Raw genomic sequence first — 24,984 nt, forward strand, 5'->3', positions numbered from 1 at the left:
TTTGCAGCTTTTAGTTTCTTATTTTGCCTTCTTGTAACCTTTATAGTATTAAAGAGATAGGCCGGTATTACAATATCAAATTACTTTGTCAAAGATTTGATCAAAGAGGTGATCAAATATTCGTCAAATATATTTGACAAAGATCTTTGGCACGGCACTAAAAAAAAGTTACTACGCTGTCGTCATATTTTTTGTCAAAATTCAAGATGGCTGACAACAACAACAACTTGTTATTAACCGCAACAGTTGCACGTACCACAATTGCACTGTGTGCACATGTGATACAGGTGTGGGTGAAAAAAAGGAAACGTACCTGGGTGAAGCCGTGTGTTTCACGACGAGACGATAGAAGCATTCGACAAAACTTGTTATTTGAGCTTATAGTGGAGAATGTCAAGTCGTACATCAATTACTTAAGAATGGTTAAGCATACATTTCAGTATGTGCTCAGTGAAGTGATTCCTCATATCTCAAAGCACAATACTCACTTAAGAACTGCTATATCTGCAGAAGACAGGCTCACTGTAACACTCCGATTCCTTGCTACAGGAGAAAGTTACTCTGGCTTACAGTACAGCACTCGAATTCCACAGTGCACATTAAGTAAAGTAATAACTGAAACGTGTGAAGCAACATATAAAGCACTAAAGGGCCATGCTCTAAAGGTAAATAAATGTTCAATACACTTTATGTTCATTAAGATCAATTTTTATTTCATTTTATTTTATTAACACAGCATGTACCAATTGGTGTCCGAAACTACAAAATTAATAGAGATGTATGAGGCCGATTAGGTGTTTTACAACATGAGGCATCCTGAGTACAAAAATAAATTAAGAAGATTGGAGAGCTACAAAAAAATTATACGGTATTCTCTTCTATACCAGCCTGCTGCAAGGCAGCCTGGATATACCCAGAGGTGGATGGTCGTGCTTGTTGTGTTGTCAAATGCAGTAAATCCCACCTGTCCATCAAATACCACTGCAAACCGTGACTTGTGGCAGTTGTAAATTTCTTACTACCCACATTATCCATCTCACGCAGTTCAGCTGCAATGTGGGTGGCAAGGGCACTGTATTGGTCTCCTTGGACAGGCTGGGGCAGAGTTCCGGCCATATCAGCCACAGCTTTCAGTGTCCCGGTGGCCTCCACAATGACGTCTGTTGTACCTTTCCTTCTTTTTGTGGGAGGCCGCTCTTGATGATTGTGCTGTGGCTGTGGCTCACGGCATGCAACAGAAGGCTCTCGCATCTCGTGCTATAAAATAAGAGATGACAGCCATTAGTTACATACTTGCTTGCACATACATAAATCTTATTTACAGGTACCCACAAGCAGAGAAAGGTGGGGGCAAATGGCAGAGGATTTTGAGACGAAGTGGAACTGTTATAATACTATAGGAGCAATGGATGGAAAGCATATTCGTACTAAATGCCCACAAACTACTGGATCTCACTTTTTCAATTACAAATCCTTCAACAGTATCGTTTTATTTGCCATGGTAGATGCTTCCTACAAATTTTTCTATGTTGATGTAGGAACTAATGGGCACGTTGGTGATGCCGGAGTGTTTTGAAAAAGCAAACTAAGGGAGTCTCTCATTGACCGATCTATTCAAAACATTCCTGAAGGCAGGAAGCTTGCGAACACACACATTACAACTCCAATGGTTGTACTGGCAGACGATGCTTCTCTGAGTATGCTTCAAGGTGCTGCAGTGAACAAATTAACGCTAATCATTTGTATGACATGTGAACTTTACTTGCATAAATAAAAAGAAAGAAATACGTCGATACGTACTTTTGATTTCTCGTAGGAGTAACTTGTGCTGAGGCCATTAATTTTCTTTTTATTCTAGTCAGCTGTACACCCAGGCCGTATGTCACGGCTAATAACCTCCGCAATATTTTTGTAGATCTCCAATCTTCGTAATCTATTTTTATATTCAGGGTGCCTCACATTGTAAATCACCTTATCAGCTTCATGTTGCTGTTGTGGTCTTCAGTCCTGAGACTGGTTTGATGCAGCTCTCCATGCTACTCTGTCCTGTGCAAGCTTCTTCACCTCCCAGTACCTACTGCAACCTACATCCTTTTGAAACTGCTTAGTGTATTCATCTCTCGGTCTCCCGCTACGATTTTTACCCTCCACGCTGCCCTCCAGTACTAAATTGGTGATCCCTTGATGCCTCAGAACATGTCCTACCAACTGGTCCCTTCTTGTGGTCAAGTTGTGCCACAAACTTCTCTTCTCCCCAATCCTATTCAATATTTCCTCATTAGTTATGTGATCTACCCATTTAATCTTCAGCATTCTTCTGTAGCACCACATTTCGAAAGCTTCTATTCTCTTCTTGTCCAAACTATTTATCGTCCATGTTTCATTCCATACATGGCTACACTCCATACAAATACTTTCAGAAACGACTTCCTGACACTTAAATCTATACTCGATGTTAACGAATTTCTCTCCTTCAGAAACGCTTTCCTTGCCATTGCCAGTCTACATTTTATACCCTCCCTACTTCAACCATCATCAGTTATTTTGCTCCCCAAATAGCAAAATTACTTTAAGTGTCTCATTCCTAATCTAATTCCCTCAGCTTCATGCATATCTCTTAATTCTGTGGTAGATGCCACACACCAATTGTATTTTCCCGTCATGTTTACAAACGCACTACAGATGACAGAACGCTGCAGCGATGCTAGGCGCTCCACATGGTAACATATCACATTGCAGTGAACAGAAGACAAGCGACTTCTTTGATCAAATCTATAGTGAGGCCCTAGATTTGATCAAATATTTGACAACATTTGACAAAGTTCCCTATTACACCATCAAATTTCTTTTACAAAAATATTTGACAAAGATATTGGACAAAGAAATTAGATAGTGTAATACCAGCCTGTGTGGAGCTGTGCTAATACCACAAAGATGTTTTAGTTTTTTGCAGGACAGAAGTAAACCCTTAATCAACCGTGACATATGCCTTCCCTTTTTCTTTATTATCCTTGTTTTACTCAGTAGGCTATCTTCTATAGCTTTTAAGTAAATATTTGGTAAAATGTTATATTTATCATTTATATTATCAGAGAGATCTTTTGTAATCATGAAATCAATGACTGAGTATTCTTGCTTATGCTAGCAAAACCCTTAACAATATTATGTAAGAAGTAACCACAACACAAGTATCAACAAATGGAGAATAAATGATTGTAGTTTTCAGCCTGAATGAGGTTCTGGCACGGCTCTCCACACTTGTCTGCTCTGTGGAAGCCTCTTCATCACCACAAAACTACTGCAACCTCCATCCATTTGAACCTGCTTACTGCAGTAAAGCCTCAGTCTCTCCCTCTCCCTACAATTTTTACTTCCAACACTTTCTCGAATAACAGAATGTCTTACTGTGTGTCCCATTAACTAATTGTTTCTTTTAGTCAGGTTTTGTCAAAAGTTTCTTTCTTTTCCCTAGTTTGTTTGAGTATCTCCTCATTAGTTGTTCGGCATACCCACCAAATCTTCAGTATTCTTTTGTATCACGACATTTAAAATGCTTCTGTTCCATCATCCACATTACACATCTGTAAAAAGGAACACTCCAGACAATCAGAAAAGACTTCTCGACATTTAAATTTACATAAAATGTTAACAAATGCATTATTTTGAAAAACTTGCTTTACTTTTCCTGACATTTATCTTATAATGTCTTTTTAATACACTATTTGTTCTGTATAACTTCTCAGGGCACTGCTAGCTTTTATGTTATGATGTACTCTTTTCTTATAGTTGGCTCTGGAATTTTTGAGGCTGAAAGCCAATTTTTTTTCCCGGAAGTGGTTGTGTTTTGCTGTATAATGTCAAAAATGCTGCAGCACTACTGCTCATATACTAAGTCAGAGTGGGTGTAAGGCCATTGTTGGACTTCAGCACAACGCAGACAACCACAGTTGTGTTGCTGAGAAAATAGTATGCAGAATTTGCTAGAAACGATGATTAAGAGTCGAAAGTGTTACTTCAGTTCATAGGAGATAAGTGTTTGAGTAATTCAGTTAATTCATGTAAAGGTGTGTGGGATTTTGATATTTACTGTACTGTGTTTCTGAATCAGTAACTTTTGTGCATAGTGAAAATGAACAGTATATGAAGATTACCATCTTCATGTGTCCTTTCGGACATGTCTGAAAGAACAGATACCATTTTCGTATAGTTAAGGCTAACCGGCCATTGACCTCCTCCTCCTGTGCTGGATGCACACGCACTGCCCGAACACTTTCGGGACTCGGTAAGATTGTATGCCACGAGTAATGAGTGTAATGGACAAGGGCACTACAAATGAAGTGTGTGGACGTTAAGCTGGGAATGTGGGTTTCACGGGGAATGTGCAAGGGGCAAATCCCTGCAGTCGCACTATCCTCTGTGCCTTCGATGGCTCAGATGGATAGAGCATCTGCCATGTCAGCAAAAGTTCCCTGTTTCGAGTCCCGGTTGCGGCACACATTTTCACCTGTCCCCGCTGGTGTATGTCAACGCCTGTCGACAGCTTAGGGTCTCGATTTAATTATTATTTCAAAATGAACAGTTTTCAATTATCAGTAATTGGAAGTTACATTAAGGTGCAAAGACTGTTGCAATGGATAATTCTGAATGTAGATGAAATAAGCTTCACTGTTTAACACAGGACTGGACGAGTTTATCCATTGTTACAGAAGCATGTTAAATGCTAAACTCACAATATGACAAAGAAATATGACTTCTACTGTTTTTATTTCAAAGTAACATGTTCAATTTTTCAACTGAATAAGTCATATATGAAATGATATCTGTAAATGTCCTTGTCACTGTTACTGTTCTCACAAGAGTTACTGTCGTGGCAAGAGTCACAGTCAATTTAGGGGAGCCTTCTTATGGCTGCACAATCTCGTGCACATATAACTGATCCCCAGATGCACGTCTTCTGTGTGTTCACATTTCGACTTAGGCGAAATGTCAATTCATCACTGAAGAAGTCACAATCCGGAAAATTCTCACCATCATGGAACAGCATTTTGTTTGCAATGTTAGCATATAAACCCCAGTCTGAGGAGTATAGAGCTTGTAACAATTGCGAATGATAAGGCTATAGTTGTAAGTGTCTCGTTAGAAGTTTCCACACAGACTTCACTGGAACTGTTAATTCAACACCAGCCTTCCACACTGACGTTTTGGGGCTACATCTACATCTACATTTATACTTCCCAAGCCACCCAACGGTGTGTGGCGGAGGGCACTTAACGTGCCACTGTCATTACTTACCTTTCCTGTTCCAGTCGCGTATGGTTCGCGGGAAGAACGACTGCAGGAAAGCCTCCGTGCGCGCTCTAATCTCTCTAATTTTACATTCGTGATCTCCTCGGGAGGTATAAGTAGGGGGAAGCAATATATTCGATACCTCATCCAGAAACGCACCCTCTCGAAACCTGGACAGCAAGCTACACCACAATGCAGAGTGCCTCTCTTGCAGTCTGCCACTTGAGTTTGTTAAACATCTCTGTATGGAAGACTCTCTCACTGATTCACATTGTTCCGCAGTCACTCTTCGTTGTCCCACACTCTTCCCTTTGTAAAGATATTTGCTGTCTTCAAACTAATGCCATCTACAGATATCATCTGGAGGATTACAATAGAACTTACACCATGTGATCAAAAGTACCAGGACACCTGGCTGAAAATGACTTAAAAGTTCGTGGTGCCCTCTATCGGTAATGCTGGAATCCAATATGGCGATGGCCCACCTTTAGCCTTGATGACAGCTTCCATTCTTACAGGCATATATTTAAAATGGAGATTGGTGCACTGAAAATATTGCTCTTTACTCTTCTGGTGATAAAGTGTTATTATTCTGTCGATGAATTCATTGAGGACAGCTTCACAATCTGAACACAGGGATTGTATTACATGTATTATTTTATGTACATGTGTAGCTGTTACTTAGAAATGTAAAATATAATGTAAACTTTTGTACTTCTCTTAAAAAAAACCTTGACATGTCTCCTGTACATCAAATCAAATGATTTGAAAATTGTACGTAATGAGATGAATAAAACACATACCACAAATGCTCAATCAGGTGCTGAAAGGTTTCCAGGGGAATGGCTGCCCATTCTTCACGGAGTGCTACACTGAGGAGGGGTACTGATGAACGTTGCTTCTGGTTGGAGTAGGTCACGTTTAAAATGGCTGCGCCGATTCAGAATCCCGCCAAATGCGACGTGCGCTCCGTCAAACGTTTTCTTCGTGCAAAAGGTCAGCGACCGGCAGATATTCACAAAGAAATTGTTTCTGTTAATGGGAACATTATGAATCTACATAATGTAATGAAATGATGTGGTCATTTCTCTGGAGGTAGGACCGATGTTCGTGACGAACAAAGAACAGGTCGGCCATCTGTGATCTCTGATGCCCTTCTTCGGAGAACGGAGGAAGCAATTTCTGCGGATAGACTTCTAACATTGAAAGAATTGCTTCAGATCATACCGGACGTGTCAATGACAACTGTTTATGACGTTGTTACTGTCAAGTTAGGGTACAGGAAATTGTGTGCGCCCTGGGTTCCAAAACTGTTAGCGGAAGAACACAAAAAGAAAAGGATGGGCTTTGCACTCGACTTCCTCACACGCTATGCTGAAGCAGGTGATGAGTTCCTTGATAACATCGTGACAGATGACGAGACATGAGTTTATCACCATACACCTAAATCCGAGCAACAATCGATGCAATGGCGCCATTCGAATTCACCAAAAGCTAAGTAATGCAAAACATCGATATCAGCGAAGAAAATCATGGCTTCTGTTTTTTGGGACAGACAAGGCATTTTTCTGTTGGAATTTATGCCTCCTGGAACGACAATTAATGCTGCTGCATATTGCCAGACTTTGAAACGTCCTCAAAGGGCAACGCAGGAGAATGCTGACAAGTGGAGTCCGCTTGCTTCATGGCAATGCTCGGCCTTACACAGCGTTCCTAACCAAAACACTACTCAAACAATTCAAATGGGACGTATTGGACCATCCGCCATACAGCCCGGACATTGCCCCCACCGACTTCCTTGTCTTCCGTTACCTGAAGTCACATCGTGGTGGAAAATCATTCCACGTCGAAGAGATCAAAGATGAAGTTGAAATGTGGTTCCGATAACAGGCGGCAACCTTCTATGACTGTGGGATACAAAAGATTGACTTAACTAATGTTTGGATAACAGGGGTGATTATGTCGAAAAATAACAAATAATCCAGTTAAAAAGATGTAACTGACGTTTTCTAAATAAATGTTCTATTCAAGGACTGCGAGCCATTGTATCTTTACTTTTTGAAATGCCCTCGTATGAAATATTTGGCACAGTTAAAATTTCTATTGTTAATTACTCAATTTAGAACTGTTTATTATGTTTATTTCAGGATTCATTTATAAATTAATAGAAATTCATTTGTCAAAAAAATTTATAAACCATTTGGAATATTGTTATTACCACAGGGTGAGAAGATAGTAGTGGGCATGCCTCTCATGTGATCAGACGTGTTTCTATATTTTGGAGGAACAATGTAATTTCGGCTTTGTTAACGTGAAAATTCAAAAGACAGTGTGATATAGTAAAATGTGAAGCAAATAAATTCCAAAAAGAAAGAAAATTCTGTGCAGGCATTTTTCAAAATTATTTACATCAATTGGAACCATGAGAACCTAAAATGTGAAAATTTCTGCTTCAAGAATCAGAACCCTAGACAAGAAGAATGCAAGCAAACTGTGTGAGAAAAGAAGGTAAGTAAAAAATTTAGTGTAAATTTTACTCGTCTAGAATTATCTGAAATGGCTTTAATATCGACGTTAGTAGTGACTCCATGGATGATGACGTTCCACCATAGGAAGCCAACAGGGAATGTCAAGAGGCAAATAGTGCATGTTTTGGTGGTTTATCTGGCCACTGATTCCATTACTGTTACATGGAATGTCATGAACTTTCGTTACGCCTGCACTGAACTACTTTCCTGGTTTCAACAGGATGGAGTGACATCACACACTGCACGGCAATCAATGGCATATGGGCGAGAATTGTTTGGCAACCGTGTGATCGCACAATTCAGTAACATTCCCTGGCCACCTACATGGCCAGATTTACCCATTTGTGATTTTTTCTTGTGAGGTTACCTCGAGAGCAAAGTCTACACGACTCGACCAAGAACCCAGGATGAGTTAAAACAGAGTGTTTGGGATGCAATTCACAGTATCCCAGCCGTGATATTGCAGCAGTCAATGTGTAATCTCAACAGCAGATTTCTCGAATGTATTCGTACATAATGACACAATCTAAAGGATATAATTTCTAAAAAATGAGAAATGCCATCTATTTTTCGTAAATGGCAAAGTTGTTAGATTTCAATTACTATGAATGCAATTTCTTTCCTTCATCGCTTCTTGTTTTATTGGAATGTGGAAATGTTCCCAATTTTCTGTTTCACCCTGTACATTCTGCGCAAAACGAATCACAGAATTTGCTGCAATAAATCTAAAATGGGGCAGCAGAGAAAATACGGCAATTGTCAGTGTGTATACGTCACCCGGGCCATGTATGGATACATTTTTCAAAAATCTCTCTGACTTGCTGATATATACGGACTGTCCATTTTTTGTATTAAACATCCATGTAAATACTATAATAGAAGGGGATATTAATACAGATTGATGCCAACACCAAAAAGCTACACCTTCTATTCGATAGATTCAGTCTGACGTGAGTTATCCATGAGACAATTAGTGAGATTAGCAACAGCAAAACATATCTGGATGATATAATAATAAATGTGACCCATCTTACCTACAGAGCAGCTATTCTAAAACTAGCCATCTCTGATCAAAATGCAGTACAGCTTCAATTGGAGGCAAATGAGATGCCCTTTGCCACTAAAAAGAAACTATATGTAAGAAAAAGAATTATGTATAATGAAAACATCAACAGACTGACCTGCACGTTAGCACACACATCATGATTTTTAGAACAATAGGTTTCCCTATGAGAGCTTCGTTTCTGACTTCTACTATTGTTTTGATGCCACATGCCCCCTTACAGCCACAAAAGTTGAACGAACTAAAAATATAAACAGAAGTATCTGGAAAAATAATGATGTCATTGAAGCAAGGGAAAATTTAAAATTATTCCATAGTGCGATGTTGAATAATAGACTGAGTCTCAAGCTAAACGACGTTTTCAAAACTTATCATGAATATTATAAACCTTTATTGATACAGATCAGGAGCAGCTATGTTGCAAACAAGCTCCAGGCTTCACACAGTGTTACCACTGGTGTCTTGGGAGTGACAAACTATTTTATAACAGGCAGGGCAAATGCCGTATAGAATTTAATATTGACCACAATGGGATGGTAGTAAAATATGAACTTGAAATTGCTAACATATTCAATGAATATATTTCTTCAGTGGGGGAAGCTATCAATGACAAAAATAACAACCTGCAGTATAATTTTAAAGGAAATCCATCTGAGCATAACATACATCCAGCACCCACAAACTGCAAAGAAATAATCAACATCATTTGCTCTCTAAAGTCTTCCCATTTCACAGGCATGATGGCCTTAGTATTAATGTATTAAAAGCGTGCAGACAAACTGTGTCTGTAGCAGTAAATAATGTAATAGAATCAGGTACCTTCCCAGACAGACTAAAAAAGCTTAAGTAACACCAATCTTTAAAAAAGGGGACAAACTCAAAATTTTAAAACTACAGACCCACCTCAATACTTCCAGTCTTTTCCAAATAGTTGAAAAAGTCATATACAGCAGAATTATAAGCTCTCTCTGGATGCACTACCTAATGTTTGAAAATCAAAATTGTTTCTTAATATGTAAATCAACCACCACAGCAGCTGCTCAATTAATTGAAGAGATAACAAGTGACACCAAGAACAAGCAACATGTTGCAGGTATATACCTCCATGTTGAGAAAGCTTTCAACTGTGTGAGCGTCACAATCCTGTTAGAAAAGCGTGGAATATTGGAATCAGAGGCACTTCTCATTAAATAGTAAAATCTTGCATGGGTAACCCAAAAAAGTTTGTACTGCTTAAAGTTGAAAGAGATGTTCACAAATCCAAAATAACTGATATAAAAATGGAGTGCCCAGGGTCCTCATCTGTTTTTAATTTATGTAAATGACATAAGATATTGCACTCAGAATTCCAAAATAGTTCTGTATGCAGATTATACGTCCATTGTGTGTAAAAGGAAATACTTTAATGAACTAGAGACCCATTGTAATAAAATGACAAATGAAATTGTGCAGTACTTTAATGAAAGCCACTTAAATGTAAGCAGCAGTAAAACATGACGCATGGAGTTTACCGATAGTAGTTTTAATGATGAAATTTCTATACATAGGCAATGAATTGGTAAACGAAAGGAGCCTTCACGAAGATTGCAACGATTTCTGACCAAGACAAGACTTGCAATCAGGTGTACCCTGGGCGTCAGGTTTCTCTGGCGGCTGATCCTTTCACCAGAAACATCATCTTTGTCCTTTTCAGGACCATAGTTGACCATCATATCGATGAATATAGATACATATTTATTTATGTGTATGGCTACTGTAAATTTGTATGTTTCTGACTCGAGAATAAATAAATAAATTGGTAAAAAAAGACTTTAGTGCAAAATTCCTCAATTTAACAATTCAAAGCAATCTAAAGCGGACACACATGTTGACACTCTAGCAGGTAAGTTGCCTAAGAATATATTTACAATAAATATAATTAGCAAGTTCTTCAAAGACACTGTTTCCTAAAGACTGCATATCATGCCCTATTTTCCTCTCACCTAAATTACAGAATAGAAATATGGGGAGCAACAACCAAAGGAAATCTAAATATAACCTATCGCTACTTCAGAAAACGGCTGTAAGAATCATCTGTGGTGCATACAACATCAGAAATAAAGAAAAAAATTTACATCAGCAGCCACAGAACAGCACTCTATGAACAGGGTCCATTATATGCAGGTTTAAAGTTACTCAATGCATTACCCAGTGAAGTTATGGCCCTATCCACAATGAAGCTTAAATTTCAACTACAGAAATTTCTGTTACAAAATCCATTTTACACATTAAAAGCACGCCATACTTCCATGCAATATAAGAAGTGCTTCGAAAAAATATGTAAATAGTGTTAAGCAAACCATTTTATTTGCAATTTCTTTTGTTAATCAATGCTGTATTCAGAAGAATGTATTATTGTGCTATGTATCAAAAACTGTAACCTGCAAGGAATCATTCAATGTTGAATAAAGTATACTTGTAGAAACGATCGGTGTTGTAGTTGCAAATTGTCATGGCTGTGTTGGGGAAGAACCAGAGCTTCAAGCCCTAATAGAAAGAACTGAAGCTCAAGTATGAGGGTTGGAACTTAAATAGTGGCAATTATTTATTCACAACCGATACAAAAGAGTTACATGTTTGCACCTGTTACTGTCCTTCAAAGTAGCCACCAGCGTTGTGTTGAACCTGTTGCCAGCGATGTGGAAGGTGTAGTATACCGTTAGCAGATCCTGTTCTGCGATGGTACGAATGGAGCGGTCTAAAATTATGGTGATTCTCGTGTACGACTGTGATGGTGTTATCCTAACGCATTACATTCCTCCACGGCAAACCGTCAACACACAGTATTACTGTTCATTTTTGGAGCATCACCAGCGCCCAGCTTTGTGAAAGAAGCGGTAACACTTTCTGCGCAATCCACCCATCATTTTGCACGACAATGCGCGGGCACATACTGCGCATTCTGTGGCTGCTCTGTTTGGTCGATGGGACTGCGAAGTTTTGTACCATCCACCGTACTCCCCAGAGTTAAGTCCTTGTGACTTTGATTTGATTCCAAAGATGAAGGAACCACTTCATGACATTAGCTTCAGAACTGTTCCAGAGATTCGAAAGGCAGTAGACCGCTCCATTCGCACCATCACAGAACAGGCTCTGCTAACAGCATACTACACCTTCCACATCGGTGGCAATGGGTTCCACACAACACTGGTGACTACTTTGAGGGACAGTAACAGGTGGAAACATGTAACTCTTTTGTATATTGGTTGTGAATAAATAATTGCCACTATTTCAGTTCCAACCCTCATAGTTATAGGTACAGAAAACTGGTTAAAGCCAGAACTAAGTTAAGCAGAAATTTTTTCTAACAATCTAACAGTGTTCAGAAAGGATAGATTAAATACAATTGGTGGTGGAGTATTTTCTGCTGTCAGAAGCAGTTTGACCTTGTAGTGAAATTGAAGTAGATGGTTCCTGCGAAATAGTACAGGTAGAGGTTATACTTGACAATCGGACTGAACTATTAATTGGATCATTTTACCGGCCCCCGACTGAGAAGATATAGTTGCTTGACAGTTCAAAGAAAATTTGAGTCTCATTTCAAACAGGTACCCCATTCATAAAGTTATAGTTGTTGGTGACTTTAATCTACCCTCGATATGCTGGAAAAATTATACGTCTAAAGCCGGCAGCCGGCATATAACTTCATCTGAAATTGTACTGAATGCTTTCTCAGAAAATTATTTTGAACAAATAGTTCATGAGCCCACTCGAAGTGTAAATGGTTGCGAAAGCATACTTGACCTTTTAGCAACCAATAACACTGGACAAAGAGCGAGTATCGTGACAAATACAGGGATTAGTGACCACAAGACAGTATTTGCTAGGCTGAATACTGTAACTCCTACAACCATCTATTTAAAAAACCTGACAAAAATGATCTTCGTGCCTATTAAGACATTCTGCACTCCTTCCGATCTGATCATGTAAGATTCCGAAAGTTGAGGAATGATTTCAAAGAGATAGTATCAACAGCTATTGAGAGATATATACCACATAAATTAATAAGTGATGCTACTGATCCCCCTTGGTACACAAACCAGGTCAGATCAGATTATGCGATAAGTCACACAAATCTGAAGGCTGCAAATTAAACAAAATACTTAGGGATTACAATTACAAATACCCTAAGTTGGAGCGATCACATAGATAAAGACTGTGATTCATTGGCAGAACACTTAGAAGGTGCAACAGGTCTCATAAAGAGACTGTTTACACCATGCTTGTCCACCCTATTCTGGAGTAGTGCTGTGTGGTGTGGGATCCACATGAGTGGGACTGATGGATGACATCGAAAAAGTACAAAGAAGGACAGCTCATTTTGTATTATCGCAAAGTAGGGGAGAGAATGCCACAGACATGATACGTGAACTGGAGTGGCAGTCATTAAAACAAAGGTGTTTTTCTTTGCAACGGGATCATCTCATGAAATTTCAATCACCAGTTTTCTCCTCCAATTGCGAAAACATTCTGCTGACACCCACCTACATAGGGAGAAATGATCATCATGATAAAATAACAGAAATCAGGGCTCGCACAGAAAAATTTAAGTGCTTGTTTTTCCCGCACACTGTTCGAGAGTGGAACGATAGAGAGACAGCTTGAAGGTGGTTCATTGAACACTCTGCCAGGCACTTTATTGTGAATAGCAGAGTAATCATGTATATGTAGATGTATTATTATTATTATTTCTTTCCTTCCTCAGACGTTATGTCTGGTTAAAAATGGAAAGTGACATGAACCTTGATCACGTGTCACTTCCTTTTAACTGAAAGGTATATATAACATTGCATTTAGGAACTTTTGGGTAATTGAACATGTATCAATAATTACAGATTTCTGTAGTTGAATATATACATTTGGATGTAGCTGTATTGCGTTGATGTACTGGTGGATATTGTGTGGTATGACTCCTGTAGTTGGCATGATGTCAACTTTATCCTGATGCCAGATGTCTTTGACTTCCTCAGCCAGTTGGATGTATTTTTCAATTTTTTCTCCTGTTTTCTTCTGTATATTTGTTGTGTTGGGTACGGGTATTGCAATTAGTTGGGTTAATTTCTTCTTTTTATTGGTGAGTATGATGTCAGGTTTGTTATGTGGTGTTGTTTTATCTGTTATAATGGTTCTGTTCCAGTATAATTTGTATTCATCATTCTCCAGTACATTTTGTGGTGCATACTTGTATGTGGGAACGTGTTGTTTTATTAGTTTGTGTTGTATGACAAGCTGTTGATGTATTATTTTTGCTACATTGTCATGTCTTCTGGGGTATTCTGTATTTGCTAGTATTGTACATCTGCTTGTGATGTGATCTACTGTGTCTATTTGTTGTTTGCAAAGTCTGCATTTATCAGTTGTGGTATTGGGATCTTTAATAATATGCTTGCTGTAATATCTGGTGTTTATTGTTTGATCGTGTATTGCAATCATGAATCCTTCCGTCTCACTGTATATATTGCCTTTTCTTAGCCATGTGTTGAATGCGTCTTGATCGATGTGTGGCTGTGTTAAATGATACAGGTGCTTGCCATGTATTGTTTTCTTTTTCCAATTTACTTTCTTCATATCTGTTGATGTTATGTTATCTAAAGGGTTGTAGAAGTAGTTATGAAATTGCAATGGTGTAGCCGATGTATTTATATGAGTGATTGCTTTGTGTATTTTGCTAGTTTCTGCTCGTTCTAGAAAGAATTTTCTTAAATTGTCTACCTGTTCATAATGTAGGTTTTTTATGTCAATAAATCCCCTTCCTCCTTCCTTTCTGCTTAATGTGAATCTGTTGCTGAATGTATGTGATGTATACTATATTTGTGGCATTGTGATCGTGTAAGTGTATTGAGTGCTTCTACGTCTGTGTTACTCCATTTCACTACTCCAAATGAGTAGGTCAATATTGGTATAGCATTAGTATTTATAGCTTTTGTCTTGTTTCTTGCTGTCAATTCTGTTTTCAGTATTTTTGTTAGTCTTTGTCTATATTTTTCTTTTAGTTCTTCTTTAATATTTGTATTATCTATTCCTATTTTTTGTCTGTATCCTAGATATTTATAGGCATCCGTTTTTTCCATCGCTTCTATGCAGTCGCTGTGATTATCCAATACGTAATCTTCTTGTTTAGTGTGTTTTCCCTTGACTATGCTATTTTTCTTACATTTGTCTGTTCCAGAAGCCATATTTATATCATTGCTGAATACTTCTGTTATCTTTAGTAATTGGTTGAATTGTTGATTTGTTGCTGCCAGTAGTTTTATATCATCCACGTATAGCAAATGTGTGATTTTGTGTGGGTATGTTCCAGTAATATTGTATCCATAATTTGTATTATTTAACATGTTGGATAGTGGGTTCAGAGCGAGGCAGAACCAGAAAGGACTTAATGAGTCTCCTTGGTATATTCCACGCTTAATCTGTATTGGCTGTGATGTGATATTATTTGAATTTGTTTGGATATTAAGTGTGGTTTTCCCATTTTTCATTACTATGTTTAGGAACTGTATTAATTTAGGATCTACTTTGTATATTTACAATATCAGTAGTAACCATGAGTGAAGTACACTATCAAAAGCTTTTTGGTAATCAATGTATGCGTAGTGTAGTGACCTTTGTTTAGTTTTTGCTTCATATGTCACCTCTGCATCTATTATCAGTTGCTCTTTACATCCTCGTGCTCCTTTGCTGCAGCATTTTTGTTCTTCATTTATAATTTTGTTCTGTGTTGTATGTGTCATTAATTTCTGTGTAATGACTGAAGTTAATATTTTGTATATTGTTGGTAGGCATGTTATGGGGTGATATTTTGCTGGGTTTGCTGTGTCTACTTGATCTTCAGGTTTTAGATAAGCTATTCCTTGTGTAAGTGTATCAGGGACTGTGTGTGGATCTGCAATGTAATTGTTAAATAATTTAGTTAGATGTGAATGTGTTGAGGTGAACTTCTTTAGCCAGAAAATTGCTATTTTATCATTTCCAGGGGCTTTCCAATTGTGCATAGAATTAATTGCTCAGGTGACTTCATGTAGCAAAATTATCACTTCAGACATTTGTGGTATCATCTTGTATGAGTCTGTTTCTGCTTGTATCCACCGTGCGTGTCTGTTATGTTGTACCGGGTTTGACCATATGCTGCTCCAGAAGTGTTCCATGTCTGTTATGTTTGGTGGATTGTTTATTTTAATGTGTGTGTTATCTATTGTCTAGTAAAATTTCTTTTGGTTTGTGTTGAATGTTTGGTTATGTTTCCTTCTATTTTCACTTCTTTTGTATCTTCTAAGTCGTTTGGCCAATGCTTGTAATTTCTGCTTCTTTTCATCTAATTGCTCTATCGCTTCTTGTTGTGAGATTTTACCTAACCTTTTTCATATTTTGTCCGATATTTCATTTCTTATAAATTTTGTTAGCTGTTCGATGGATTTTCTCAGTTTTTCTATTCTGATCTGTAGCCTGTGTTGCCATACTGGTTTTGTGGGTTTCTTCTGTGTGTTGGTTGGTTCTGATCTCTGCCTAGTGTGTATATTTAGTGTAGTGAGTGCTCCTACGTAAACCAGTAGTTGTAACTCTTCCATAGTTGTATTTTCATTTATTTTGTTGTGTATGATTGTGTTGATAGTTGTTATTGTTGTTTCGACTTGTGGGTTATTTGGTGGTCTATGCAAGAATGGTCAAATGTCTGTATTTGTGTCTTTGTATTCTATATATGTCAACTGAAATTTTTCTTCTATATCTAACATGTGTGTCACTTCGTGTTCTATTTGTGCTTGTTCTGGTGGCTGTCTTAAGATTTTGTTTTCCTCTGATTGTGAAATTGATGCATGTTGTTCTTTGTTTGTTTGCTCTGGGATGTTTGAGTCCATTACTGTATTTTCTTCTTCTTCTGATTGCACATTATTTTGTTCCAGTATTTTTTGTACTTGTTGTTTGTCGTTTTCTAATTCTGACTTGGCTATCCTGTTATTTTTTATTATTACATGAATCTGATCAGCTAGTCATTGTTCTGTTAAAAATTTTAATTCTGGGTGTCTGGTATTAAATGTTGTGTAAACTTGTGATCTGTATCCAGTAGTGTTGGTTCCTAAGTTTGTTACTTGGTAATAACAGAACGTGAGGTGTCGGTTAACTTCATCTGGTCATCTCATCCTCTGTCTTTGTTTTCCTTCTAGAGTGGTTGCAGGAAGCATGTCCTGCAAAACACCTCTATTTGGATTTAAATCATTTTCCGAGTGGCTAGCAGTGTCGTTACCATTGTGGACGGGCATAGGGTTCAAGTGTCGTTCCCGACCATGACAGCGCTTGTCCGAGGCTTCATTAGTTCTGTCCTGAACCAACTAATCACACTAAAAGGGGGGTTAGCCCTATTAGTGGTTTGTTCTTTTCGTCGCCTTTTACGACTGGCAGAACATACCGAAGGCCTATTCTTTTCCCGAGCCTCCACAGGGTTTACTAATACTATTATTATCATTGTTGTTGTTATTCTAAATTGGTCAATGCACACTAATGAAAACCAACACAACCATAAACTGTGACAGTCTATTCATCAATATGATACACCTACAATGGCAGACTGACATCCCAGCTGCCAGACTTCAAAAAATCCAAGCCAGTTACAAACACTTGGGTTTACAATTATTGGTATTTAAGAAATTGCCAACATGGGCACAAGATGTGGCACTTACAGTGTTCAGAAACACCTCTTGCAACTGGTTGTACCATAACTAAATATAATGGCCCAATGTGACTGAACTTGTTTGTACTTTGATATGAGAATGTGCTATTTATCCACAATCTGATTGCTGATTGCAGTACTTTATAAGCTTGGTGCACTTTGTATAACAAGATTCCCCTGGCATATCATTTCTGGGTCTTGTAGATGGTCAAAAAAATATAAATTAATTATTTGAAGTAAAATATTGTGGTCCATAACAGGAATAAAGAATTTAACATTTCCTGGATGACTGAATGATGCTGTTACTTACACTAAACTCGTGAAATGAAGTATCCACAAGCTTTAAAGTAGATGTGAATGAAAAAACTATTGAAACTTTGTGGCATCTGTTTCATTGGATCAGTGGTTACAGTGCATGTAATTATATCAAGAGAGCTAAATGCAAATTTATAGGTGCCACTGACTGGGTGACTAACGTTATTCTCCCACTGATGCTGAATGTGTAGCTCACACTCATTCCTTTTCTGTAACAAGATAATGAAAGACGCATCCTGGTGCAGTACAGCCTGTAGACCGTGTCAAATGAAATGTGAACAACTGTATAAGCTTTTTGCACAAGCATATTGTATGCTGTTCTGTCAACATATTGCTGAACAAGTAAGAGAATGACACAAACACAAATAAAAAGATTCAAAAGCACTATAATGCAGAATGAAAAATAATTTTTTCTTTCAGTATTTGTCATTAATAAAATGGAATGCTTGTCATATAACTTTATTCATAAAAGCTAACTGGATAGACAAAAAAAATCCACTCAACAGGATGCAGCAAGAGAACACACTTATAAAAGGTATTACATTTTTCTAGCTTTTGGGGCCAGCAGCTCCTTCTTCTCGTAAAAGGGTTGAAGGTGAAGGGTGAGGGAAAAGTACTGGTGAGGTTTATGGGAAAGGATAGAATTTGGAAAAGTCACACAGGTCTCCGGGTCAGGGCAGGCTTGCCAGACTTGGTGAGAACAAAAGATTGATTGTTGGGGACAGTAGCAGGTGAGATTTTAAAACCCGAGAGTTTAAAGGTGGAAGATAATATACAAGACAGAGATTACTGCTAAAACATTGTGCATGAGTTAATAAGAGAAAAATGCTAAGTGCATTGTTTGTGGAAGAGGTGGGAGGGGGGTGGCAAAAAATAGACAGGTCAGAAAATGAAAGATGTTGAAAACCGCAAGGGGGTGAAGAAAGTAATAGTTACTGTGAAAAAATCCTGAGGCCAAAGAAATTAACGCAAATTGAGGCCAGGGGGGTGACAAGAGTCAAGGCCATGTTGTTATGCCAGTTCCTACCAGTGAGGTTCCAAGAAACTGGTGTTTTGGGGAAGATTCCAAATGGTACGTGTGGTGAAACAGGCACCTAGGTCACGACTGTCATGTCGTAGAACACACTCTGCAACATGATGTTCTGTGTTGCCTATATACACCTTTCATCCATAATCATTCGTCCTAACTAATAACTTGGTGGTAGTCAATACATAAAATAAATTTAGAGCTGTGAATGTGGACAAAAATCAAATGTATAATGGAATGACAACTATTAAAATTTGTGCCAGACTGGGACTCAAACCCAGATTTCCCATCTACCGTGAGCGGTTGCCTAACCATTAGGCTATCAGAGCATGACTCACAGCCAGACCCAAACTTTCATATGTTTTGTCAATAGTGTGTCTACAACATGTACTTTTACGTCCTTTATATATATTCCCGTACAGGCGAGACATTTGGCTTGTAAGTAACTTGCTGTTGTTGGTGGATAAAAACAATATTGCAGTGCCTGAGGTATTCCAAATTATGATGTAGGGTTTCTCTGGACATCCGTGCATGTCGAAAGCAACAGGCACTGTGGCAACTGTAGCTGTTATGAGAGTATGACCAATTGCAATTGTGCAAGTATTACAATAGTTGAACAAATAATGGGTGACATCGATATAGCCATTTAGTAAGCCTGGGTGAGTGGCTACACTTTGAAACAAAACAGAAGTTATTACTGCAATTTTTTTACTCTGTTCCTTTATTTGATACTTAGAACGTTAATGGGAGTTGGAACGCACTATCTTAACAACGCCAAATTTAGAGACTCGGCTTCCCTGTATTTCAGGCAGCACTGTAGCCATTGACATGAAAGTTTTACAGTACATTACACTGTATGTTCTGAGTCTCCTGAACTAAAATAATTGCATTTGAGCCACTGCTTTCGGAAATGCAATTTTTTAATTACACAATTAAAATTTTGTGTACTGTTTAGTAGATTAAAAATAATTTTAATTATACATAACATTATGTTCTCCTTTCAGTTCAGTAGACTCAGGATATGTATGATATTACTCACTGAAAATTTGAGTACTCTACTCAAGATGGTTTCTGAGATTTAGAGAAAAATGCAACAGAAAATGGAAGTTTTCAGGCTTGGCTTCTGAAGTTTCAAAAGACTGTAACTCACTTAATATATGCTTAATTTTTTATTTTTAGTCACTCAGAAGCAGCCTGCACCATACTGTATATCATCCTCTTGATCTTTATCCAAGTGTTTTCTTCTTTTCTCCTTTCTGGACTTCTTAGTGGCCAACTGTACTGCATACTCTGCTTTATCAATGCGAACCTTGACCTTCTGCTTAAGTTCTTTGATGCGGTTTGCTCCAGGATTAATTCCCATATGCTGTAGCACTCTCACCCTACCAGTGTTGCCATCATTAAAAGCAATAACAGCATCACTGACCCCTCACTTCAGTGTCTTCACTCCAACAAAAACATTTTTTGGTAAGCAAGGTTTCTGCTCTTTGGGACATGTCAGAAAGCACACCATACATTCATACAATCCCATATTTAACCTACATAGGGCCTGCATATACTAGTATCAGAGAAATTTTTTCCAATATAGTCATGCTTTTGATTCAGATGATACTAGCCTTCAATGTGAACATTTTCTTTTTTTTATTTTGTGTACTTGAAAGGAAAGAAACAAAATAAAATGCACTCTTATAACTTTTGTACTCTCAGGAGTCTGCATGCAGTCTGCTCTGTAGCTCTCCCTGCCCTCTGTCTTCGATGCTGCGTACTACAATTGTGCAGCAGCTGCTGCCACCCTCTAGCATCACTGTCCAGCCCTATGTTCCTCCTGTTTATGAAATATGAAGAATGTTTTGGACATTTCACTCTGGCTTTATCGCTGCTGCAATATGATCACAAGTGAGAGTGCTACATTTTCTCGAGATTGGTGCCGGATAGACCTTCACCCAAGTCTAATGAAAAATTCAGTGTCTTCGATAAATTTCATATGCAGTAACATATTATGTAATATGTCCCAAACACAAAATTATATCAACCCCTGTTTGTCATTGCAAACTTTTTAGAATTTTGTGCCGTGTCTTACTTCCGTGTAAATATCATAATAACTATGACCATTAAAGAAATGGTGTGCATATCATCATGAGCCTGACTAAGTAATGCAGAAATCAATTTTTCTTACCAAATAGTTTATGTAAAATCGTCTTAAGAAATACTGCAGCACGTACGTTTGATGGTATCATCGCCCGCAAGCCAGAAAGTGAAAAACTGGTCACTGCACATTGGACACTTTATCCTGCACAGACTCTACCTCAGTTACTAATAAAATGGACTTTATCATTCTCCACAAGGAGATTTGGCCAATTCATGGAGATATGAAATAATATGAAAAATTAAGTCTGAAACTAGGCATAAGATTCAATATACAACAAGACTAACGAAATTCACAAGCAACAAATTGATAAATATCATAGAAGCTATAATGAGTTTTTATATTTATGGACATTGAAGACAATATTTGAGTGGTCAGGGAAGTAAATAAACAGAAGAGTAAAAATAGCCTAGGCTGCTTTTCTGTAAACTCAGTAGGGTTTGTAACATTGAACTTCCTAACTGTCCAAAAGGGGAAGTTTGGAAATATGAGGTTTACCAGCCGTGACTTTTAGTAACGAGGTTTCCCATGGACTTCAATTCAGAATGAAAACTATTCAAAAGCTGAGTTATCTTCCGACAGCAATGCTGAAAATGTGTGTTGGAAGTTCCTGTGGGTATACAGGAAAATACACATAGGATTAGGGCGCAAACTGGAGTTGCAGATATAATTGCGGCTATAGTTGGAATTTATTGTATTCAGGCATGACACAAAGCCAAGGAGATCGTATGGTCATTTGACTGAGGGAAATCCTCGCTGCCACTATTCAGAGATGTAGTAAGAGGACTTAAAAATGAATCCACAGAGAGTACAAAAAATTTGTAAGTATTTGTTAGTGATATACATGAACAGTTAGATTCAGCCACCAATTAAATATTTATTGGGGGTGGGCAAGAAATTGTGTATCTATTATAAATCACAGTGATTGAGAAGTTAGACATGTCACAATAACAACTTTATACAATCTGGCTGCAATTTGAGTCGCAACTAGGAGTTGCAAGTAGCCTTTAACATTCAAGCTATGTGCCATCTTGCTGAATTTTTTACTTCTTCCTGTGAACCTCTTCTTTTCTTCATGTTCTTCTTCTTCTACTTCTTCTTCTTCTGCTTCTTCTTCTTGTTCATCTTTGAAGGGCTCTTAGTAGCTTAGTGCACCACTCTTCAGGCTACAGAAGTTTTAAAAACATAGTAGGAAGGTAATAAACAATAAAAGAAGTCATTAAAAATGGTGACTCTTAAATTGTAAATTGGCAGGAAATTGTGGAATTTAAAATATAAAACAAGAGTTGGCAATGCAAAGTAAAACATTCAGTAAACAGACAGGTGCAATAGTAGACAGACAATTAAGAAATACGGCAACAGTATGGTCTCTGTTCACAACAGATAAAAACTCACACCTAGCAACAGTATGGTTTCTGTTCACTACACTTCAGACAAGACACAGAACACTTTAACACTCACTTAAAACACTGCACTAAAAAGTTGGCATGGAGATGACACACCACAGCCTAGGGCAGAATGGTTCAGGGGAGGGGGGGGGGGGGGGGGACATGAACAGATGAGGGGGGAAAAAGGGAGGAGGTGAGGAATACACTAACAGTGGGGTTGAGGGGCCGATGAAGGGTGAGGACTCATAAGGGAGGGCAGGGTGGACATGAGAGGGAGTGTGTAAAGGCAGAGGAGGGGGATACAAAAGTACTCAGGGGAGAGAAGGGAGTCAATGACAGAGTATGCAGGAAGAAGGAAAACACGAAGAGGGTTGGGGCCAGAGGAAGCCTAGGAAAAAGAGGTAGAAAGTGGGAGGTGAGGATCAAAGTTGATAGGAGGAATAAATGGAGGGAGAAAGGGCATGTTCAGAGAGGGGGAGTTGACAGAAGGCTCCTTGGGAAAGGAGATGAAGTGTGTAGAGGAAGAGGGGGGAGGGGGGGCACAATGGTGAAGGCACAGCAGAGGGCAGGGGTGGAGAGGAGAGGAGCAACCAGGGGATGGGGGCATCAAGTCTGCAGATGGTGTATAGGACTCTGATATATTCATGGAAAAGGAGCAGATGGGGGAAAGGAATCAGGTCATAGAATTTCCACATGGGGGATGGGAGGCGTATACAGAAGGGAGGGCAAAGTGCAAGGTGCTAGAGGATCTGGAGGGATTTATAGAATTTGGGGGCGGCAGAGATCCAGGCGGGACTGGCATAGCAGAGGATGCGATGGATCAAGGATATATAGGTGTGGAGGATGGTAGAGGATGGTAGAGGAGAGGGTGGGGGACAGAGTCCAGGGCAACCCACAGAGGGCTAGAAGATGCAGTAATCAGTGTAACGAACGCTGACATAGGGGGGGTGGTGGAGAGGAAGGAGGCCATCAGACAGACATAGGTGATAGGAAGGGCGTAAATCTGGAGTTTCAACAGGAGACTGGGATGCCATATGCGGTCGTACGCCTTTACCACGTCAAGGGAGACAAAAATGGTGGAGCGGCTGGAGTTAAGTTGGAGGGAGGGGAGATGGGTGAGGTATAGGAGTTGATTGTTGGCAGAGAAGGAAGGTCGAAAGTCACATTGGGTGTTGAGGAGGATGTGGTGTCGGTGGAGGTGGTGATGGATGTGCCAGGTAAGGATGTATTCTAAGAGCTTGCTGAACACTGGTGTGAGACATATAGGGCAATAGGAAGAGGCATCAGACAGAGGCTTGTTAGGTTTGGGGAACATCAGGATATGGCAGGTTTTCCACAGGACAAAGTAGAAGCAGGTGGCAAGGATTACATTGGCAAAGACTACGTTATAGAGGATGGTAAGGGCTGCAAGAAAGGAGGGAAGGCAGTGTTTGAGATGGCGGTAGGTAGTGTGGTCACGGGTGGGAGCAGAGTTGTGTTTAGTGCAGAGTGTGAGGCTGATGTCCTGTGTACTGATGGGAGTCTTATGTTCTCATGGTGGTGTGTGGCCCAAGCACTGGAAGTTAGGAGCAAGGGGAGGAGCGGTGGTATCCAGACATTTGACAACGTCGGGGAAGAGGGAGTAATCAAATTGTGGATCATCTGGAATGGAAAAGACTTTGGATAGGTGGGAGGTGAAGTGGTTGGCCTTACAGAAGTTGTCTGGGAAGGGACGGTCATTGAGGAGGAGAGGGTTTTGCAGGGTAGGATGGTTTCCAGAAAAGGCTTTGGAAAGCAGACCAATAACTTGGAAGAGTTTATTGGCAGTGTGGCGTTGAGTTGTGTGTGTGTCTATCACCAGGCAAAGCATTCCTTCACAGTAACCATGTCCTGTGAACCTCTTCTCTAGTTGCGATTCCAGAGACAAGTAGCAAACATAAGTCGCAAGTAGCGAGATAAACGGTGCAGTTAACTGAGCCGTGTGTGGGTTGTGTTCCTGCCATCATGTATTTTACACCCTGTTTTTAATGTACTGCCACCTCACTACATTAATTTAAATTACTACTGTCACTGAGTTGCTGCTTTGCCTGACCGTGACTGGCACTAGCAGCACATTTCGATATATCCCATCTCGAAGTATCTTTGCTCGACTGCTATTACTTCCCGGGCGTTGTCTGTCGTAAGTGAGTTCCGGTCGCGAGTTCAGGCCGCCAGTCAGTTGGACCGCGTCTGGAGTGCAGTCCGGACCTGCCAGTCGAGAGTTGCGATGCGGCACTGGTGCAGTAGGTTTGGAGCAGCGGTGAGGTCGGCGTCGACACGGCTCGCCCGACCATTGCTGCCACGCATCACTTGAGCCGGGCCACGGTCTCGGTGGATCATCGGTCAGTCATCCTAACAGACGACGCGTTTTGGCTCGCCGATTGTTCGTGAGTCAGCTGTGTGTGTGTACATCGACTCCCTATTTGTCATCATGTGTGCTTACTCACTGTTAGGTATTGTTCAGGTCTTCGTGCAAGTGTTTGTCAGGTTGTGTGTGTAGTTGGCGTTATTT

At 39.2% G+C, this 24,984-nt stretch overlaps 1 long non-coding RNA gene across 1 annotated transcript in view; it reads right to left on the reverse strand.

Moving 5' to 3' along the window:
• Nucleotides 1–732: 732 nt before the first annotated feature.
• LOC126427000 (uncharacterized) overlaps nucleotides 733–24,984 on the reverse strand; it is a 28,051-nt gene continuing 3,799 nt past the window's right edge. Inside the window, exon 3 of the long non-coding RNA XR_007576485.1 lies at nucleotides 733–1,257. This is a non-coding gene — a long non-coding RNA (uncharacterized LOC126427000). The remainder of the gene's footprint in view (nucleotides 1,258–24,984) is intronic.

Source organism: Schistocerca serialis, chromosome 11, assembly GCF_023864345.2.
Source record: "Schistocerca serialis cubense isolate TAMUIC-IGC-003099 chromosome 11, iqSchSeri2.2, whole genome shotgun sequence".
NCBI lineage: Eukaryota > Metazoa > Arthropoda > Insecta > Orthoptera > Acrididae > Schistocerca > Schistocerca serialis.